The sequence below is a fragment of the Drosophila ficusphila genome, unplaced genomic scaffold (genome assembly GCF_018152265.1).
Source record: "Drosophila ficusphila isolate 14025-0441.05 unplaced genomic scaffold, ASM1815226v1 contig_414, whole genome shotgun sequence".
Classification (NCBI taxonomy): Eukaryota; Metazoa; Arthropoda; class Insecta; order Diptera; family Drosophilidae; genus Drosophila; species Drosophila ficusphila.
The window spans coordinates 2,314,344-2,334,305 of record NW_025064328.1 but is presented as its reverse complement, the minus strand read 5'-3'; the positions used below and the strand labels follow the sequence as shown (position 1 = coordinate 2,334,305).

The 19,962-nt window shown below is 38.4% G+C and overlaps 1 protein-coding gene across 16 annotated transcripts in view; it reads right to left on the bottom strand.

Moving 5' to 3' along the window:
- The window catches only part of LOC108094763 (heterogeneous nuclear ribonucleoprotein L), a 103,319-nt gene that overhangs the window by 76,863 nt on the left and 6,494 nt on the right, over positions 1 to 19,962 (bottom strand). The window lies entirely within an intron of this gene.

Sequence of the window (19,962 nt, the reverse complement as noted above, 5' to 3'; positions counted from 1 at the left end):
ATGACCATATGATATTCAGGCTTCATTTTATAAAAATCATTTAAACCAGTTTACTTTTAATTGACTTGCAATGATCAGCAATAAACTGTGCAATTAAAACAAATTATCGACATACTGCAATTGTGGAAATATTTACTTTGTATCCAATCGAAAATCAAAGGAATTAATTTTTTGCATTTGTGAAGTAATTGAAACCAATTCATTTGTTTCTTTAGTACATTCAATTTTCATTAATCTAATCTGACATTTATTTGTGGTTTAGTATTATGCTATTGGTGTGGACCAAACTAAATTTAAACAAAATTTTTTATTTCTAATAATTACAGTGTGAAGAGTAATTACAGTTTGTGACCATAATCAATTCGTTTCAAAATTGGAAAAGAGAACCTTCTAATTTCGCTATGCCCCTGAAAATAATTACCACTACCCAGATACTTTATCGCAATTGATCAATCTCTTATGTAAAACCAAACGAATTGATTTTCTGCACTAATGGCACAATTTAAGCCAATGCAAAAACACATTTCCTATGGCTGAGTGCAAAAATTTAAGTCAACGCAAAGTTTGCGCAATTTTTTCACGTTAATTGACGCTGTCATGGGGATATGTTGAATGCTCAATGTTGAATATTGTGGAAAAGGCAGCAGCAGCAGGGTTAAAACAAACCAGAATTTTTGGTTCGGTTGCAAACATAATTTGCGTTTTGTTTTCGGTTAGCTGATTTTTTCAAAATAAATTACGAAATTTAGGTGAACCATGTTTATGTCACGTTCGAATGTCAATCAGCGGCGACAACTGCCGTGAATTTAAATCTTTCGAATTTTTCCCACAAGTGGGCAGGTGTATGGACTACTTGGTCTTGACACCAAAAACGCCGTCGATGGCTGCACTAATTAACTCGGTACTTAGGAGGTGGTAGAACTTGGATAATTTCTAATCATTACACGGGTTTTCCACCTTGACATTTTCCCAACTTTTCCAACAGTTTGTTCGCTCGATTTTCCACTCGCCTTTCCTCCGCTTACACAAGTTGAACATGTCACTGTCGCTGTTCGCAATCCGCCAACTACTAATTACTATTAGAGTTAATTAACTTTTACCGAAGTTGCGATTCAGTCTCTGCAATTATTTCATTGCCATCTTTGCGCACTTTAAACAGTTCGCTTTGATGCATTTTGCGTAAAATTAAAGGAGTGGATTCCACTTGGTGCCCGCACTTAACCCTATTTTTATACTATTCTGCCGCCTGTTGCTACCTGAGGCTTTTGTTTCCATTGCCTGACTTTTGCAATTAGGTTAATGGTTCGCTTTTGTGACGTATTTTTAGATGCTTGTGCAATTTCTGTATACGTATAATAAATACAAATATGTAAACATTAAGTCAAACGCTGAACTCGGAGGTAACTGCTGACCTTAGCTATATATTTGCAATTGAGTAGAATAATAAAATGAAGAGAGAAAACGAAAAAGTTGAGGTTTTACAAAATGTTGTGGATAGATAAAAAGACAGATTACATCGCAAGATTCTTAAATGCCTGGGGTTTCCTTTCAACATCCAATTTAAATAAATACATAAATGCAAATCAATTTTAATGACTTCCCCGCAGCCATCAATTGATCATTTGGCAACATCATTATCGGTCTGGCAGCATCCAGAAAGTGTGTAATCCAATACCAAAAACGAACCGACAGTTTCCTGCCACAACGTCGTCCTTGTCTCATCCAAGGGTTAATTCAAATTTCAACAACTTTGACGCATACAAAGCGATTTGTGTGAAAATCCGAGGAAAAGAAAATAAAACAAAGAGCTAAGCGGCCTGCCAGCAGGGGCAAACATTTGTTTTCTGTCAAATTTGCCTTTAATAATAATACACCATCAACATTTTTCTTTTCCCTCACCTCTCCACTCTACCTATCCCAATTTTTCAATGATTTTTTTTTAAGTTTCTACCCCCGCACAAGTAGGGAAAACTGTTGATTAAATTTCATAAAAAAGAGCAACAAAACTCGATACTAAAATGATTGATTGACGGATGGATGGCTAGATAGATGGATGGATGAGCGGTTTGTTTGGGGGGATTGGGTCTAAGTGCATTGAGCCCGTAGAAGAAGAACTGTACAATTTGCGTTGGCCTGTCGGTTGATTTGTATCTCTCCCATTTATTTTTCCCTCTTTTTTTTTATTTAGATTTCGTTTTTATTTTTGGTTAAAAACATTTGAAACATTTTTAGCACAGCGACGGACAAATTGAAAATAGCCTGCAGACGAGCTGCAGCGGTGTGCCAGTGTCGCTGCTGCATACCGCAACGCATTTCAGCTCGAACCGCAACGAAATGAAGATGAATTACCCACAAAATTTCACCACAACAACTACATCGCAGCGTCGGTCGGTCCATGCAAATTGCGAATTGCAAATCACAAATAAATTTTGCTTCGAGAAATTTGCACTCAGTCGATCAAGCGGTCGCTGCCGCTATAAAGTGCAGCCTCAGCCAGCGACATCCACCAGATACATAGATACAGATACAAGTGCACAATATAAATGCGTTTGCCAAGAAATCCACGCAAAGCCCAAACGAAAAAAATACGAAAAAAAAATAAAAAAAAAGGAAAAGCCAAATACAAAAATCAGAGAGAGAAAAAGAAAACGATGTGTCGCCGTCATGAAGATGAAGATGAAGAAATTGCCGCTGGGTTGAGTCGCAATCGCAATGAACTGCAAGTTTCAGAATCTCAGATAAAGAATCGAGGTAGTAAAAATAGCAAGAAATATAGCCAGATTCAGGCAGACAGACAGTCAGAAGGAGAGTGACAGTCTGGGAGACAGACAATTGAAGTATGCATTGGCGTTGGCCAAATGGTCCTCGCCAGGATTTTTCAAACTGAAATATGCAACGCAAAGTTTGCACAGAGCAAATGCAACAGATTGATCAAGAAATCTTCACAGCATAATTTCGCCCTCCAATCTAGACCATTAAATCTGGTTAAGGTATTAAGGGGTTGGATTATAGGTTCGATAATCTGTTGCACTTAAAAAACTGGAAGATAGAAGCCCGAATGACCGAAGCTAAACCCGCTTGACTTGTATAATAATAATTGAAAGCGTTTCCCAACTGTTTATAATTTATGCTTCTAATCGTAACAATAACCAATAAGAAATCATTTTTAAAGCGAAGATAATGACTTTGTTTAACTCTTCTTTGATGCTGCACAAATTAAAATCTGGCTTAAATAACGACTTCATTTTCCCCGGGTTGGACAAATAAATAAACAGATTTACAATGTAATCGCCACGCTACTCTCGCATTTGGAATTAGACAAGATGATCCATTTGCAGCATTTGCTCGGCTCATTTGCTGACGTCCAATGTCCCAGGTAGCTAATCAAAAACTTCGCCAACAGGCCCAGAACTGTCCGTCTCCGTAGCCGGCATCCATATGCCGGTGTCCTTCATTTCTGGGGGACCTCATCATCGTCTTCGCATCGCAATCCCTGCCTTCGGGCCAAAATGAAAATAAAGAAACGAAACGAAAAGGAAAAAGAGTGAAATGCCGAGCAGAGGGAAATGTCTGGCGACAGCAACATGAGGCGGCATTTGTTACTCGCAATTAGATGCACTGTATTTTGCCATCAGACGGGCGCACTCCCGGCGATTTTCCAACCCGCCCAAGGCCCCTTGTTCTGGTTGTTCTTGTTGCTTTTGGTAGCGAACACGGCAAGACGAGACGAGTCGAGACGAAGGAACGCGAATGTCGAATGAAAATTGCACATAAAATGCAATTTACAAAATGTTTTTTTCAACGTTTGCGTTGCGAAATTTAATTAAAACAGCAGCCACAACAACCACAATGAAATTAAATGCTGCAGATCAGTGAGCGACAAGAGCGAGTGCCAGATCCTCGGTTTGGGCCAGCCCAAGTAAAAACATCAAAAAGTCCAAGTCAAGTGGTCCAACATCAAAACGGGCAAAAAGGCGCACACAGAAATGATCGAGAGCAGCAAATACACGGCATCAGCGAAATGGATTTACAAAAATGCCATCGAAACAATGTGTAAGTTATAAACAGGCTAGCCGCACTGCATTTGTATCTGCGCGATACATTTTGAAACGGTCTACGCTACTTGGGCGGCAATCAATCATTTTGGCAAAGACAAACCTTTTAAACTATATAATATATATTGGATCGCCCGCACACCCCCCGATGGCATGCTATTGGCATTGCTCATCGGCGTCATCATCATCATCACCACATCGAAATTCTGCGGTGGCAAACGTCAGAGATACATTCTCAAGAATGACATAAGTACTCAGTAAACACATTTGTACGTTTTCGTATCTGTATCTGATTTGTTCCCCAAACTGTGGCGTTCTGGCGATCTTTTGGTAACATACGGCAATTGCTCTACTCGGTTCAGTTCTCGGTTCTATATATTCAGCACTGGCCATTTGGCCAGATCTCTTATCTCAGTTAGCAACGCTCATTAGTCACAGCGGGTGGTGGCATTTTGTATCTGGGGGGCAGGGCAACAGCACGTGGAGCATTGAAAATTGTCATTAGTTCGGCGTTTGATTTTTCCGTGCCGGTGCTCGTTTTCTTTCCCCTTTTTAGCTGACGTGTACGGCGAACAATATGGGAAAAGTAAATTGCATGTGCTTCGCTTTCTAATGATTTTCAATTAGAACCTGTGGGCCACATTATAAGATTAAGGCCAATGTGATATGGTCTTGTCTATTATATTTAATGGAAATCATAGTTTTCTAAACTAAAACTCAGCCATTTCGTTTTAATAATGCTGCCACAGATTTATGTTCATAACATGAATTATACTCTTCGAAGAACTGACACTCTTAATATAATTTCCCATACGCATCCACATTAAAATAATTGTCTTAATTACAGCTTGCCAAAAGCCAAACCTCTGCAAACATCTTGGCCATTTTCTCGAAGACAAACTATTGACGGGCGAGACACCCACCCTGCAACAAAAACAACAAAATGAGCCATAAATCCATTTATCTTCTCAACAAACTCTGCCGAAGGCGGAAAGTTCTTGCTGCCGCTGTTTGTTGTTTGCTGTTGATTTGCGTTTTCGTCATTTTAATGTCAGTTCACTTGACGTGCCAGTGGATATAGCAACAAACTAGAGATACTCACACGGACGGACATACGGACAGACTAACGGACGGACAGACTAACGGACGGACAGATGGAGGGATGGATGGATGGGCTGACTGACTTGGGCCTGAGGTCTGACCGCGTTGATCACTTATGACAACAGTCTGCTGCTGCTGCTGCTGCGTCCTCGGCCGCGTGCATGTAATTTATGTGGAAAAATCTTTCGGGCGCTTCAAACATAAAACAATTTTCATTTCTATTTCCCCCTTCGACTGCTTCTTGTGGCCTGCGTACAATTTACGCGCCGCTTTTCATGTGAAAATCTTCACTAATTCGTCTGTTTGGGGTTCTCGTTTCGTCTATACTTTTTGGCTGTTTTTTTTTTTTTCTTTCGGTTTTTCATAATTTTTTATTTATGGAAAATGCTTTTAAATGCGCATAAAAATACATGCAAGGTAGCGGGTTGGGCGGAGTCGGAGGTTGGAAAATAAATTCGTATTGAGGCAGAAATTGATTGCCAAAGAGCAAAGAAGAGGTACCAGAAACTATTCAGGAAATGACTGTTTAATTAAATTAATTTAGTAAAACTAATTTCAATTGCGTAGAAACACAAAGTAAATCGTACATGCATGAAAATATGACTTATTTATATTTATTTTGTGATCCCCTCAGCCGGCCGCACAACAGCAATTGAATTAAATGTAAGCAGAAATGTCAACAAATCTCAGAGATTTTCACGCAATCTCCGTCTGTCATGTGGAATGATGTAGATGGACAAGAAAGCATCATCATCGAGTGGCGGTTGAGGTGCGGGTGTTTATGGGAAAATGGGGTAGACATTCCTCGCTGGGCGTGCACAATTGAAATTTTCCTCATTGTGCGACGACGACGACGACAGCCAAGGTGTTTCGATTCCTGCAAAAAGTCTGCGGCATTCGCTAGTTTTCAGCGGGTTTCAGGTTTATTTTTTTTTGGTTTTGTTTGGACCACTGCTACGTCAATGACTAAAATATTTGCGCTATTTTTCTTACTTGACAATTGGCCGGCTGGGAAGCGCCAACAAAGGAAAACTAATCAACGCGATGCGTAATCGAATCCACCTCGTGCGAAAGGAAAACGTATTTTCTTCGACGAAAATGTGAAGTTATATAAGGCACGGGCACGTGCCGACCTACATAGAATTTGAATGGACCTTAAGAATATATAATAATATTTTGTCGGTTCTTCCAGCGGAAATTCAAATTTCGCCAGATATTTGCTTTTGATCTATTTTACAACGCGCATGACGAGGAACCGTATAATATCAGCTTTAGGCCAAATGCCAAAAATCTTTATTTGCAGCCGTTGGCGAAATAAGTGTCTGGCCGATTTAACACGAGCATTTATCATTTACTTAATGAGCAGTTAATAAGCTCGTCGGAAAATTCGCAATTATATGGCCCGCATCTAATTGGGGACAGAAAATAACTCAATCATTTCCATTCGATGGGCAATTGAATGGAGATTGAAAATAAATCTCTATATAAAAGTTTATTTTATATAGGAAAGGCAACTATAAAAAATCTCAATAATTAGTTTATATTTCTTGTAAAAAGTAAATAACACATTATCTATTTAAACTACACCCAAAATGATCACTCCAATCTGATTTTAGACAAATGATTATGTTTTCCTTGGCACTTCCACTTAAAGTGGTAAACCTCGCACTTTACGCACACTTCTAGAGTAATCCCCAAAATAACTTCATGTAGTGCTCGGCCAAATTTATGGGCAACAAGAGCTCGAGCAATTGCAGTGCGATAAAAATTTCATTTACCAACTTCTCCGGGCAAACAGACTGCCGCGGAGCAATGGCCATAATCATCATCAACACCACCTGCGACGACGACTAGGCAAACAAAAGCGGCGTGAACTCCGCTCGCCGGGAGGGCGGCCACGCCCCTTAATCCCAATATGGAAATGGGAGTGTGGGGGCGGCGGGGAAAAAAAAAGCCGAGATGGAGCAATTCGTTGGCTCTATTCAAATGTTTACGTTGGCCGCGGAATCTTCATCGTCGTTGGCGGCCACTAAATTAACGAGTCGCATCGCTTGGCCAAGGAGCCACATTACCCATTTGCCACTGCTTTTCCCCTAAACCGAAAATCTCATTTGGCACACGAGAAACTAGGGGATAAGTTAATTCGTATAAAAAGGTGGGAACAAAAAAAAAGGTACATTCAAAAAAGAACAAAAATTAAATTAAATAAATGCAACTAATGTAGCATCGACATTTTTAAACGCAAATGCTAGTGTTAAATGTTTTCATTTTCCTTTGGCTTTGATAATTCAGAATTTCAAATTAGTTACAATAAAACGGTGCCAAACATCAAAAGCACTTAATTAAAAACTAAGTATCTTTATTTTTTCGTGTGCATGGGCCAACGACAACAGCTACTTTAAATGTGTTAATCATCAAATAGGAAAATAAAAGCGAAACGGGAGCTGTTTGTGCACACACAACCCAGTGCCCCGCTGAATCACACGGGCGCGAGAAACCACCCACTGCACCACTTTGCACCTGACCCACTGGCAGAAACTGAATCGAGCGGATCTAAGTAAACCGAACCGTGCTGAACTCGACAGGCATTAAATATTTGTCAGCAGTTTGCCAAAGTTTGCCCCCAGGTCTGTCTGCCTCGCTGACAAAACCCATCACCCTACTGACACCACCACCCCCCCGTCTCACCCCCCACCCACCTATCCACTCCCTCTCCACCTTTTTTCACCTGTGAGCGCAAATTAACACATGTGGCCGGCTGAGTTGTTGTTTTCACTGTGTTTTCTTTGTGTGCAACAGCATTTTTCCAGCTTGTGTCGCTGTTATTCTTATTGTTTTTATCAATATTTAAACACATTTCACTTTATTTTTGTTGGCTTTCTTCGGCGTTTTCAGTTTCGCTTGTGCGCTACTTTTCGAGCAAAGACCATTGAGGATTTGCTAGAAGCCTAAGCACATGTTTAATGCATGGAAAAATTGGGAAAAGTTCAACCTGGCTTTTTCCTTTTAAAGATAAGGATAAGAAATATTTATGTGTATATGTGTTATGTTTTTTAAATTGCCAAACTGTTAAATTCATTGTATGGCTTTCAATATTTAAATTCCAAACGATTTTATCTTTTAATCTTTTTTATTGTCCATAAAACAATTTGATTTATATTTAATTTTGACTTTTGACAAGTTAGTTCACTTCACTTCACTTAAACCAGCTGAATACATTTCATGAATGAACACTTTTCTATCCTGCAACTGAGATGGCTTTCAGAGCTTTAAATTATTCCACCTTCAGACAATTTTATTTATTTGAATGCAAATTAAATAGGAATTTAATCGACTTTCTTTGTCACTTGGCACCGCCAAGTTTGTGTATTTCAGAGATCTTTTCCCTGTAACGTCGAGTAGGTGATCCGTTCTGTTTGCTATTCCCACTCCCTTTGTTTTCTTAGGTGTTTGCTTTGTTTTTTTTTTTTTTAGCCGCGGTGCTGGTGAAATGTGCTATCAGTAGCGAAATGTGCCAGGGAACAATTTAAATATTTCACGATAAAAAGCGAGGCGGAGAGGAAAGTGGAATTTTCGCTGTCTCCCATTGCGTGTTTGGTGTGAACGAACTGTCGCTCATTTTGATGCGCTGTTATTTCAACAATGCAAAGTGCGCTACATAAATAAATGGAATTGAAGTATTGTATCTTTTATCTCGTTTTATATGGAGCAGAAGTGCTCGACGGGTGCGCGGTTGCCACGGTTGGCTGTGCTATCAATAACACCATGTATCCAATACAATAAAACGGGGCTAAAGATACTTTATGGCCAACTGGCCAACTGTTATTTGATTATCAACGGCAGCACGACGTGCAATTCGATTGTTTCCGGCTCCCATTAACGCTCAGCTGCGGCACTTACCACAGATACTTTCGACACTAACTTCTTGTTTTACTTTCTAATCTGTAATTACCATTGATTGGGCCTCCAATCGAAACACATTAAAGCAGAGCAGGGCAATGAGATAATTTGTTTTAAAGCCACATACCATAAATTATAGTACCCACGGGTAGCAGGAGATATCAGTAAACTTACCTATAACGAGAGATAACGAGAGAAAACCATGTAATTAGTGCATTTAAAGGAAACATTATTAAGTGGTTGCTATTGACAATCGGAATACATACATAATCCATATTTTAAATCGAGAAAATTAATTAAATGTTAAACTGTATGACCCCAAACCATAATTAACCGGTGCACTAGTTAATCACTTCAATATTTTGATTAACAATTCATTTAAAACCATTTAGGGAGATATATTAATGTTGATGACAAGGGACAGACGGAACTTTTGATTTCTACAGCCTTTGGCATTAATAACTTTATTAAGTTTTTAATGAAATCGTTTCAATAATATATTATTGGTGATGGTAAATAAAAAACACAGAGCCGCAGGCAAAGCGGACCGGAAAAAAACATTCTCATAAATTACACTTTTTTCAGCAATCCAATTGCAAACTTTTTCTGCATTTGCAGCAGTAATAATATTCGTAAGGTAGCAACAAAAAATTCAGCTCTGATTGAAACCGCAAGAAAAACAAAAACCGCATATAAATATATAAAAACAACAAAAACCAAATTCAACCAACGAAAAATATATTTATCATACACGTGCTCGCAAATCCTCTTTCTGAGTGAGTGAATAATGTCATTTTAAAATAGTTTATTGACTTTTCATTAGTCGATTGACAACATCAAACGAAAATCAAATTATCCAATCGCAAAGCAATTAGTTTGTGATTTGTTACAAACTTATTTTGAGGACATTTTAATCAAATTGCTTCAAAAAGGAGCAAGTATACAATTCTAATGTCTTCAGAATTAAGTGTCACACATCAAAGATTTATGAGCCAAAACGGCGACCGCAGATGCGCAAAGCAATTAAAATGTGTAATAAATATATAAAAAGCCTTTATTTAGTCTCCAAATTGGCAGCGTCATAATTATGCAAATGCCATTTGGATTTAATTCATTGGAACCCCTGCATTTTAAATGCGATAAAAATCGTTGTCTGTATAAAATCACTTCAACGAAATGCAAACGAAATTCCAACGCTCAGGCCAGAGAATTGGGTCAATACATTTAAGGCACGAAAAAGGAAATGCAAACGAATAAAAAGATCGGGATTGCCTGTGTATATATCCATATACGTATGTCTGTACGTTCATACATACATATGTGTAAAGGCATTTACAGTAAGAACCATATAAAGGTTGCTAAAAAATTCGAAAATCGAATGGAAAAGGCATGAAAAGAAAGCCACAAGCTCGATAGAGTATTTCGGGCGAGGATTTGAGGTTAACCTCAAAGGTGAGGAGAGAAATAAATGCATACCCAAAAATTTTGAGTTCATTAAAAATTGTTTACCTTTCAAATTTGATTAAAATGAATCTTTTAGTTAGAACCTTCGTGCTCTTATGTTTTAAATATAATTAAAGACACGAATACTTAAAATCGTAACCGGTCATTTACAACAGTCAAGTGTGAAGTTCTGGAAAAGATAGAGATATGTTTATTGTATCTCGAATATTTAAACCGATGAGATTCACCTCTTCCCAATTGGAGAAGCACCAATGGGTTAACTGCCACCAGTGCAATTCTTATTCGATTTCGTAAAGCGCAGTTCCAAAAAAAAAAAACGTGTTTACACACAAAAACGAATCGGGAAAAGAGAGAAAAGCACACAATTATATATAAATAAAGCCCAAGCACCGTTAGCAAAACATAAAGAAATGAAACGCCTGCGAATGAAAGAACGAAACGCAAAGAAAGGCCTACAAAGAATCGTTGGCATGACCAAAAAAAATAAATACGAAAAAAAATGGCAAGAGGCAAATTCATCGGTTTTGCAATGCAGACGCCGCTGCTCAGTCGCCGGTGCACATGACTGACTGAATCCCGGTCGCGTTTTCATACACTCTCACGCGCTTGCCGCCGAACATTTTATTTCTTAGCGTTCATTTTTAACGCTCGAGGGTTCTCGAGCTTCGCTTTTTACCCCGCGAGCCGAGCTTATAAATTGCAGCACTGCATTTGACAATTGTCACGGTTTTAATGACTATCTCTACTATGGTTGCAATCGTTTCTACAGTCGAGCTTCTATAGCTAGATACTTACAACAGTTTTGGTTGAGATACTGCAAAATATCTCAAAATGTAGAAAACTAAACATACAGTTTAAATTAAATAAATTTACTTTCAATCAAGTTCAAGTAGCAAGTAATAAAATTAACCAATTTATTCTACGTTAAAAGTAGATATGTATATAAAAGATACATTTAAAAAAAAAATTTTATAACAAAAAAATTCAAACTAAAGAATTTCAACTGTATTTCAAGCGTCTCGCGATTGTCAGTCACACAGACAGACATTGACAGACACGCACATTTAATTATATTTTGCGCTATGTTGTTGTTAATTTAGTGGGTCAGCGAAATTATGTTGTTGTTGGCTGCGCTTTTGTTATTGTTGCTGTTGCTGTTGTTGTTGCTGTTCTGCCAGCGTTGTTTGCCTCGTAACTGTTTCGCGGCTGCGCTTTTCGACTCTCTGCGACTCCCGCTGCAGCTGCGCAAAACTGGATTTCAAAAGCAGCAGCAAAAACATGGAGAACTTTTGCAGTGAAGGTAAACCGGCGCATAAAAAATAAAGAAAAGCAAAAAAAAAAAAATAAAGACTAAAACTGCATTGATTTGGATTTGCTGTTGCACAAAACACGTTTTCGAAAATACAGCAGCGCTGCATCGCAAAAATTTCCATAAAAGGTGAAACATTTCGACAGAGAGAACAATTTAAAGTTGTTGCTAAAGATCGATTTAACCAGTTTGAAGATCGATTGATAAACAAGCTTAATAACGTTTTAAAAAAACTCTATATTAGTTAACGTTGCCATTTTCCAATATTTGTTTAACTTGTTAACTATTTATTTTGAAATGATTACCCAATTGCCAAATGGAATATTCCCCTTAAAAGTAATACTGTAAAAAGAAATAACCATATATGTATGTATATACATACACAAGTACGCGATAATATGCTTAAAGATATAAAACGTTCGTATGGAATTTTGAACTCATAACATAAGGTGCTCTAATTGTTTTATCTGTTCAGAGAGCGTGAGATCCGCAAGAGAGCGAAAGAAAAGAGAAAATGTAACGGAGAGAGTTCAAGCACCTGCCGAAAAAAGAGACAGGTCCAAGAAGACGGCTACCACGAAAAAAAACCAACCGCAATAACAATTCCATTTGTTTTTTTTATCTATGTACTATACTAAAACATAGGGAGAAGAAGAAGAAACGCTTCTACGTTTGTCGGTGGCGTATGAGCAATTGAGTAATTACAATCGACACAGTGGGCCGCGTTAGAAGAAGCACCCAAAAAAACCAAAATAAAATGGAAATATCAACAAATACTAAGCGCTTTCAAAGAGATTTGAGAGCAATTAAATGCTATGATAAACATTAATTTTTTTCGGTTTTGGAGAAGAGAGAGAAAAGAAATGTGCTAAAGAAAGCGAACAGAGCGGAAGAACGCCCGCAGTCCGAAGAAAGCAGCAAAGGCAAATTCTGCTCTTTTCGTATTCGTATTTTCTTTCTTTTTTTGCATGCATGACTTGTTAAAGCAGCGTTGCTAGAACCATGGCAAGTCGATGAGTCAAAAGCGGCCAAAATAAAATTGCGCGCCGAAAGAGCCAAAAGAACTGAATGACAATACAAAAAGGGTTTTGCCGCAAAGACGATCTCCTACGGGTTGGTGATTAATTTGGCAAGCATGCTGGGTTGGCAATTGGAACACAAATACACTGATAGCCAGCAGATTACATCTTTGAGATGGTCCAATTTTAGAAAACGCCATTTTAATTTGTTTCGAGACACAAGAAACCTTTTAGCAGTTTAATGTGCCGTTGCAAGTGGAAAAATTGTTATTCAATATTTAAAGTTTACTTGGAACATACCGAGATATGATATTTATCTTAATACAACTTATCGATTTTTATAATGAAATTTGAAAAGTTGTTCCACATTTGTATCTGTATAGTTTCCGATTAACAATAACAATAACTTTTCCCACAACTGGAAACCACGACAGACAAATAAAAAGGCAATGAGTATGGTGAAAAGTACATATACAAAACACAATTTTTCCCCGAATTCGTTTGTAATATCATTTGTTGGTGCTCTGGCCTAAAGTAATGGCCAAGTGCACACTCTACGGCTATCGTATCTGTATCTAGGGGATACCTGTTAGCTGCTGCCCAGACGAACATGTGCAATTGCCAACTAGAACAACACGTTCACTTGTGACAAAGTGCGGCAGATTGTGGTGATCGGGGGAAAATATATATAGAGGGGAGTTGGGTTGGGCGGGAAAACGATAAAGTGGAAACGTGTTTCCAACTGCAACTGTTGTTCGTTGCTATTTATCGCAATGTATCTGGTAGAAACGTGCTTTGAGAACGGCATGCCAGGCCGACTGGAATTGTATCTAATTAGTCTACCGGTCCACTGCGACAACGCCGTAAGAGATCTGCCCCTCCCCTCTCCCCTACCCTTACTATATATATTCCACATAAAATGCCTCCATTGAGACGCCCCCATTTCGTCGGCGGTCGCGCGCTCGCCTCTATTATTTATTTCGGTTTTGTCTTTCACTTTTCCGCTGGCCAATAAAATAAATTCAAATGAGACAAGAGTTCTGCGGCCCCGAGTGCATAAATATTCTTTCTCCCCCAGCAGCAAATTGTCAGCTTGTTATTGTTATCGTCGTGGTAAATTATAAAACACAATAATTTGTTGACATTGGCGTTTCGTGTTCATGCTTCCGAACGCTTACGCTATTTATTTGAGCTTAGTCCTTATCATTATTTATTCGCCACCGAGGATTGATTATAATCAATAAGTTTCAATTAATTTTACGTTTGTTTTTGTGCAAAATAAACCACAAAGAGTTATTTACAAAGCAAATTGATAAAGCCCATCGTTGGGGAATTCAGCTATAATGGCTTAATTACATTAACCATGCGTAAGGCAGTTCGTGCAAAACAATAAACACAATTAAATGTGGATAAATACCTTTAATTAAATTGCACCTAGATAAATGTTTGGAAAATGTCCGAAAACCTGAGCGCTTTAGGCTGTTTTCCGATTGGGCTTTGAATGTATCTAAGTCTGTGTATTTTCATTTTTTATCTGTATTTGTTGTCGATCCCCATTCTCGACCCGAAAAACTTCATTTCCTGCCCAATTGCAGTTGAAATTTCAGCTGTTTGGACTGCAATCATTAGCGCTTCTCTCTCTTTCCACCTCGCTACATATCCATCGGATACAATTGACTAACAACTAACGGCGGCAGCAAAGCGAGCATTAAAAGACTGAAAAACAAAACCCAACCCGAAAAAAGTGAACCAAGTAACACACAAAAAAAAGAGACGGAGGGCCAGAGAGCAGGCCACACGTCACTTGACGTTCAAGTTCAATAACCTGGCCAACTCACACAACGACAATTACCAAATAATGTGGCCACATGCACATGAAGCCAAAGGCCGGCAACAAGAAAAAAAGCAGTAGCGGCTCACAAAAATGAAATAAAAACTGAAACTGAGCAAAGAAATACCGAAAAATACAAGGAAAAAAAATGAAATTGAAACAAAATATGCGTCCGAGGCTTGCTTACATAACAGCAAATAATGTTTAAGCAGCGGTAAAGCAAAGCAAACCAAACCGAAAAGCGAGAAACCGGGAAGGAGTAAGCACAAATAATGACAAACAATAACAAAAAGCGTTTCCAAAAAAGAGCAAAACGAATTACATTCAAAAAGGGGCAAAGCCAAAGCCCCAAAAAAAAAAAAAAAAAAAAAAAAAACAATACAATATAAAGCAAAACCCAAAAGTGTACTTCGATTGAGGCGAGCGCAGATACAGATACAAGATACAGATACAGCTGGTCCGCCTGCACATTCAGATACGTACTACGTACATCCAGCTACTCTGGCTGCTGCTGTTGTTATTTTCTTTCCCTCCACTCTTTTACACTTTTTGTTTGCATTTAAAAGTTGTGAAATGTTTGGGTGTAAATGGATTGCAGGGGCAAAAAACAAAAAAATGAAAGGGAGCGGGATAAATAGATGCTAAACAGCAGCAAATGGCTTAATAACAATCCGTATGACGTGCACATATCTGAATCAATTAGTCAGGTCGTTAAATGCAAACCAAGTGCAAAAGCATTCGAAAGATTCGCCAGTTGATCATGTGCATGAAAAACGCACTAAACGATTTGAGGCAGAATAATGCACACCTAAATAATAACACCGCGCTGAACACAGTGCATTTATCATGGACAATTGACCTACATACATCAGACTTTTATTATAACGTATTTAATTCAATTTGTCTTTTTATTGAGACTTCGTTTAACTATAATCCGTATTCTCGTTGAATGTTAATAATGAGAATTAAAGAGTTGGACAGGTTTCAGTTTCGTCCCAGTGAACAAAGATTGTTTTAATTACACAGTCCAAACACTAAACAAAAAGTTTAAATTTGTAGAGATCCTGAACTGGAAATTTGTAATATTTTTACACAAGAAGGGACTACGGGCTACGTTTTCCTGAAAGTGATTTCAAGTGAGCCAAACTCTGGTGTAGCCACAATTTAAAAAGTAACTTGAGGTAAAGCCGTGCCAGTGTAAAGTCATAAACAATTATCCGGCGCACACATTGTTTTGAAGTTGCAATTGGACTGCAACTGACTGAAATTTCATTAGTCAGCAGTTAGAGCCAAAGCCAAAACTGTAAAACTCCAGAACTTTCGGAAGCGGCAAATATAATAATTAAAAAATTCAGCAACAAATCAAATTGCCAGGCACACACACTCCCAGTCCGCATGGCCAACAGTTCTTGGTTACTCAAAAGATACTTTTACGCAGCACTCCAAGCCACAAGCTCATAATGCGCCCTGGGGAAAAGTTTTGCTCGTTGATTATGGCGCCCTTTGTTTACTTGCATCACGGTATTTCACTCACGAATTTCATTTCGACATAGGCGAACAGAAAATAAAGAAAAACAGAAAAAAAAATTACGGCCAAAAGATATTAGAATTCTTCTGGAAAATAAAACAAAACACAAAAGGGAGCCGAGAAACGTGGCACGCAATAATCATAATGGCAATAATACAGCAGAAAGAACATGGCAAAATGTTGTAATGACTCAAAGTGAAAATAAACTGGCCCAAAGATGGCAAAAGCGAAAGAAGTCAGACGCTGGCGGGTGGGAGGCTGGAACGCGAACGAGGGGCGTGGCAGGCAGTGCGATGAGCAAATGCGGTACGGGCAAATGAAAACTAATTGTAGCGTAGCGAATTAGGCAAGACCCAAAGTTGGGGAAAAGGAATTCGGAGAACTACAGCAGCGACGAAGACGACAAAAAAAAAAAAAAAAAAAAAGAAGTACATTTCTATGCAAGTCACGGTGTTACCTCCTCATCCCCACATAACCAACCACCCCCACCCTCTCACATACGCACTCATTTGTACACAGTAAAAATAAGGATCGCTTCTGTAATTAGCAAAAATGAGTGCTGACTAAAGTTGTATTTTTTAAAGTGTCAGTAAACATTTTTAAACACTTGTGTTTTAATTATTAAGTAAAGATACAAATAGATATGCATGCACATTGTAATTAACATCTTGACCCTTATAATTCCCAACGGGTTATAGCTAAGAGCGAAGCTTTTCATTATTTTAACGGTAAGCTGGTTCCCAAAAATATCAAAGTTTGTTTCTGTGTACCTGACGCAAGTTTTCAAAGTGCTGCATTACATGAGAGCCTCTGTTCGGGTTTGGGTTTGGGTTCAGATAGATAGTGACAGCGTGTGCGTGGCATATTGAAAAAAGCGGCAGAGACGACTAAAAAACAATACGAACTGTCGTCACGACGGAAGGTAATGGCAGAAGAAGAAGAGCAACGGACCCAAGAACCGTTAGCAGTCGCTCGTAATTGGCATTTAAAAGTATGTCGCATGTCTTCAACAAAAGCAAGCGATGATCCATTGACTGTTGGGCTGATGGAAAGTGTAAGGGCTCCCAAAATAAATTTAAATTGAAAAGTGCCTTAACTAGATACGCAAATGCGACTATGAATAAATAAATGTGTGCGCATGCAGCTGACGGGAATCTCAAGAAGGGTGGGTGGGTGTCTACAAGGGTGTTCGTGAAGGTTAAATATTCACAAAGGCGTTGGAGAAAAGGTAATTGAAAAATATGTAGATTCAAGGGATTATCAGGATTTTAACTGGATTTTTGTTAGGTACTTTTTGTAAAGAATTTCTAATTTTTACCAGATTAATAAGAGATGATGTCTGCAGCTTAACAAAGGGCTTCATGTATATACATAGAAGTTATGAAATTAAATAAATAAAATCTTAATTGTCTACAGATATCAGTAGTAAGACGTATTCTAGTTAAAGCTTCCTTTGTCTTAGGTTTTTCTTCTTAAAACATTGACTCATGACCAAAACAGAAAAACATTGCAAGATGACCTCGTTCTACTGTGTTCCATTTCTACGAAAAAAAGAACGAAAATCCCCTCTGCTGCATCCACTACTTTTACCCAATTTCATATCTTCCAGATACAGTTGCAGAATCCGATTCCCCCAAAGACAATGTGTATATATAGTTGTCCACATAAGATGGCAAATGACAATGCGCCATATATCAAATTATATATAAACGTGTACTTAAAAAGCTACACTTCCGACCTTCGAGAGAGACCCAGCATGCCATCCGGCAAATACACGGCTGCCCCCGCGGATTCCCCTTGGTTCGTACATCTGCCAGGCAATGTAAGTGAATGACAAAAAGAGAAAAGAACGAAACATAAAGAAAGCAGCGGTAATAGCAGCAGGGGAACCAAATGTATCTTGGCCGCGGGACGAGAACGGGGAACAACATAACAGCGCGTCGAAATTGAACTTTTTGCTCGAACTTGTCGCAAGAAATACTTGCTCCTCTGTTTCTACACGATTCATAATTTGTTGTAATTGGAGTTTAAGTCGACAACCTCACCCACCCAAAACAAAAAACAAAAAGAATCACGAAAGACAAACTTCACAATTTATTTTTAGCGACACTTTTGTGCTGTCTTAGATTATGTATTTTTAATGCCACCAAATCGTCTTATTACGCTCAAAAGAAAATCCAAAGAAAAAATAATGACAAGGTGTTAATTCGAAACGCTACTAACAGGCTATCGTTCCCATCGCCCGCATCATCATCATGTCATCATGGTTGATGTCTTCTTTCAGGAACGATTTTTGATTGCTCAATTCATTGAATTTGAGTTGAAAATGTTGGCAGAGGAAAGAAAAAGAGATAACAACTGCAAAATTTATAGTTTTACAGGCCAATTAATATTCATGGAAATAGAATTTACTTTGAATATGGAAATCAGTAAATATAAATAACTATTATATGTAATTCATGAGTTAGCTTGTGCAAAGTATCAATTTCAATTATGAAAACAAACTATGTTTTTTTTATTTTGCGTATTCTATCTGTAAAAACTATGAAAAACTTCCCAATCGCTATGTGAAAACCTCAAGGAATGTAACAAACAATTTAATAATTCAAGGCATTGTTTGAAAGAAAATCTCAACTTTTTAATCCGAACTATGTATGTGCACATATTTTAGATCGCTTTAGGAATTCATAAACTCGTATCCAGTTGTTTTCGAGTGCTGGACAAGACTTTCCATTCGTATTTGCATTTGTGATGGCTTTGACCGAAATATGAACCACGAGCATTATTATTTACTATGCACACAGCTGTGTGTCTTATTTAGAATTCGAATCAGGCGAGGAATTTCATTTCCTATGACCGAAAATTGGAAACAAGAGAGAAAATCAAAATCGACCATTGATACGCAAGAACCCGCAATTGAAGTTGCTGCAACATTTGGAAATTTCTAATAGTAGCCTCGAGTTTTGGCCATGCTGCTCAAAATGCTTCGCCAGGTCAAAGATAAATTGCTTAAATTTGAAGGCTTCCGTCGGGAGGTTATAAAGGACAAAAAATAAAAGCTCGGCTCTTCTGGGAGGCGACTTTGGCTTTGACTAAGACAAGAGAGCTTAGTTAGCATCCCTCTTCTGTCAGCGAGCCAATTAGTTAGCCAAAGCTGTGCATTTTTCGTCTAAACGGCTGAAGAGCGGATGCATAGGCCAAGGACACTCGCCACTCCACCTTAAAGTCCCTGGCAAACAGCAATTTCAATTAGTTCAATTACACAACTGCAACAGGAGAGAAGTCGAGGGTGTATTACACCCCAGTCAACGAGGGCAAACAACCCTTTCGTTTGATGCCAACCCTGGTACATCGATGGCAACTTTTCGCAATTAAAACTTCCAACATGAAAGACAATAAAAATCAATTATCTTTAATAAAAGGCCAGCGAACCAGCAGCAGCAGCAGCAGCTGGCTAGCAAAAGGTAAAGAGTTCGTTGGAAAAGCAGCACCGAAAAAACCAAAGCCAAAATTGAAGGTGAAATACCAACCCCAAAATAGCCATTGCATTTAATTAAGAACTGGATTCGGTATGGAAATGCACTTTGACCGTTGCATCCTTTCCATTAGAACTGCCCCTTCTGGCAGGTTAAAAAACTAGACCAGGGTTTGGGCACACATTTCGGGGTTGCATTCGGGTTTCCGGAACACGCACCACCAAAAATGGTTTCTGATTTTTTGAATACATCATTGGCAACTGGAGATGAGTGGAGATG